This window comes from Mustela nigripes, chromosome 6 (genome assembly GCF_022355385.1).
Source record: "Mustela nigripes isolate SB6536 chromosome 6, MUSNIG.SB6536, whole genome shotgun sequence".
NCBI lineage: Eukaryota > Metazoa > Chordata > Mammalia > Carnivora > Mustelidae > Mustela > Mustela nigripes.
The window spans coordinates 109,185,476-109,188,448 of NC_081562.1; the positions used below are offsets into that span (position 1 = coordinate 109,185,476).

The 2,973-nt window shown below is 42.2% G+C and overlaps 1 pseudogene; it reads right to left on the bottom strand.

The window, feature by feature from the left end:
• Window positions 1-1,942: 1,942 nt before the first annotated feature.
• LOC132020966 (U5 spliceosomal RNA) lies at window positions 1,943-2,047 on the bottom strand (annotated as a pseudogene).
• Between the last annotated feature and the right edge of the window lie 926 nt (window positions 2,048-2,973).

Consider the following 2,973-nt stretch of genomic DNA (forward strand, 5'->3'; position numbering starts at 1 on the left):
CATGATGTTGAGGCTTCAGTTGGAAATTATATGTCATGAAGAAGTGGGAAAATCTCCGTTTGAATGAGAGAAGACAACGGACAGCAGCACAGAGATGTCGCAGATGCTAGTATGACTCGGCAGGGATTTGCAGACAGCCAGAATGAGAGTATGTGGTCCTGAGCCGTTAGTAATGTTTGAGACAAATGAGAAAATAAAATGTCAAAAAAAAACACAGGATATAAAGAAGCACATGGAAATTTAGAGCTGAAGAGTGTAATTGAAACAAAAACCCGGTGGATGGCGGGACAGCAGAATGGAGAGGACAGAGGAAAAACGGAAGAAGCAGAGGTCACCGGACCTGAACAGCGGAGAGAAAATAGACTGGAGGAAAGGGAACGGAGTATCGGGGGCCTGTGGGACTGGGACAAAAACCTGTTGCTCTTGTTACAGTCCCAGAAAGAGGGGAAAGACAGTGGCGCTGAAAACATATTTGAATAAACACTGGCTGAATATTTCCTAAATTTGGGAAGCTATAAACTTAACAGAATCAAGCAGATTAATGAAACTCCGACGAGAGAAACTCAAAGAAATCCATGCTAAGACCCATTGCAGTCAAACTTCTGAGATCTAAAGAAGCAGCACTGAGAGAGAAGTGCCACTTTCCCGGGAGCGGACAGATGAGTTGACAGTGGATTTGCCATCAGCGACTATAGAGGCCACGAGGATGTGGCGTGTTTTTCAAGTGCAGAAAGAAAAGACCTGCCAGCCCAGGGTTCTGTATCAAGTGAAAACATCCTTCACGTGATCTGTCGGCAGCCCCACATCTGCCCAAAGAACCGCTGGAGGAAGTTCGCGCGACACCACGGGAATGCGGGAAGCCGAGCGGCGCAGCGGGAAAGAAGCACGGACAGCGGTGAGGGCCGGCCTGCTGGTGCGCACGGCAGGTTCCCCTCGCGGCTGAAGTTTGAAGCTCTGGACGTTCTCTCGGGGTGTGTGGAGGAAGCGTCTCACGTGACCCGTTACCAGTGCGGGTGTACCTAGATGGGAGGGCAGCTTTCTGTTCGTTACCGTGACCTCGTGCAGTGTTGATCATCGGACCGATACTGTGAAAACCTAATGCCTGCAGCAGTCCCTGAAAGTCGTACAGGAGAGGTGACCTCAGAAACGACACCGTACGTCAGAATGGCATGCCGAGACATGTTGAAGTAACCCGCAGGAAAGCAGAAACAAAACAAAAAACACAATGAGGGACCAGAGATTGACTTGTATACTAGGAACAAGTGGGGTTTACTTGTGCATACAAATTTGGAATGTCGTTCGAAAATCATCTGTGTAATTGATCTGTTAACAGGGTAAAGAAAAGCTGCACCATTAAGTGATGCAGAAAAAAAACATGACAAAATTCAGCACATTAGTGAGATTCTCAGGAGCGGGGAGTCTCCTCATTGCGCAGTTGACCTACAGCTAGCGTCCTACTTAAGGGTCAGAAACAGTCTTTTTAACCTTGAGATCAAAACAAAACAAGGATGTTTATTGTCACTATTTACAACACAATACTAGAATTTCTAGCCAGAAGGAAAGGAAATAAAGGCGCACAGATCAGAAAGGAAGAAATGAAACTTTTTTTATGACCTAATAGTCTACATAAAAAATGCCAAAGAATGAATAAAAATTTAGAACTATAAATGACTTGACAACAGTGTGGGGTACTAGCAATTAACATAAAATGGAAATGAAAATACAATGTTGTTTAACATCACTCAGACAGTAACAGCACAAATTTCGGTGTGAATTCGAAAAGTCACATGTAGGACTTCTTTGTGGAAATTTACAGAACTGAGGAAAGAAGAAACAATCTAAATAAACTGAGACATACACTGTATTCATAGGTTGGAACGCTCAGCATGATAAGGGTGCCACTTCTCTCCAAATTGATGAACAGATTAAACACAATTCCTTTAAACTTCCATGAAGATTTTTATTTTTGTAGGTATGGGAACAATTATTCCATGGAAATCTTTAGTAAAAGGCGAAAGATTTATGCGATCTGAAGAGAAACCAGAGTATGGGAACAATTATTCCAAGTTTATGTGGACAGGCAAAGGAACTAGAAGAGTTAAGACAATTCTGAAAAAGATTTCAGTGATAGGAATCACTCATGATTTCAAGACCACACAGTAGTCCAGACTGTTGGCAGGGGCACCTGGCCGGCTCAGTTGGAAGAGCATCCTGCTTTTGATCTTGGGGGCATGAATTCAAGCCCCACGTTCATTATAGAGAGTACTTAAATAAAACTGAAAAAGAAAAATACTGTGTTGTTTGGAGAGAGAGAGAGAGAGATACATAGATCAGGTGAACAGAAGAGAGAACCAAAAATAACCTCACCTAAATATAGCCAGCGGATTTTTGACCAAGATGCCAAACTTTCTTAACTCAGTGTGGGATGGATAGCTTTCAACATGTGATGCTGGAATAATCGGATATCCTCAGCAAAGAATGAAACAAACAAGAAAACCCCAAACAAAAATACCCTGTGATCTAAACACACCTTAATATAAACACCCAAAGGAGCTCATAAATTTAAATATAATGTATAAAAGTACAATTTTAAAAGAAAACAAAATTTTTAGGACCTAGAATTGATAAAAAGTTCTTAGACCTGACTCTGGAAGTATGATCTGTAGGAGAAAGATAATTGATCGGTAGGATTTCATCAAAATTGTAAAAGTGTTGCTTTGTGAAAAACCCTGTTAGGAGAAAAGACTGCGGGAGAGGGGGGTGGGAGGTCGGGGGAACCAGGTGGTGGGTATTAGGGAGGGCAGGGATTGCATGGAGCACTGTGTGTGGTGTAAAAATAATGATACTGTTATGCTGAAAATAAATAAAAAATAAATTAAAAAAAAAAAAAGACTGGGGGAAACTTGGTAACCCACTCAGCTGACATGTAACGCGTGAAGGCTGTATGGAGAACTTTCAGGTCTCCGCAGTAAA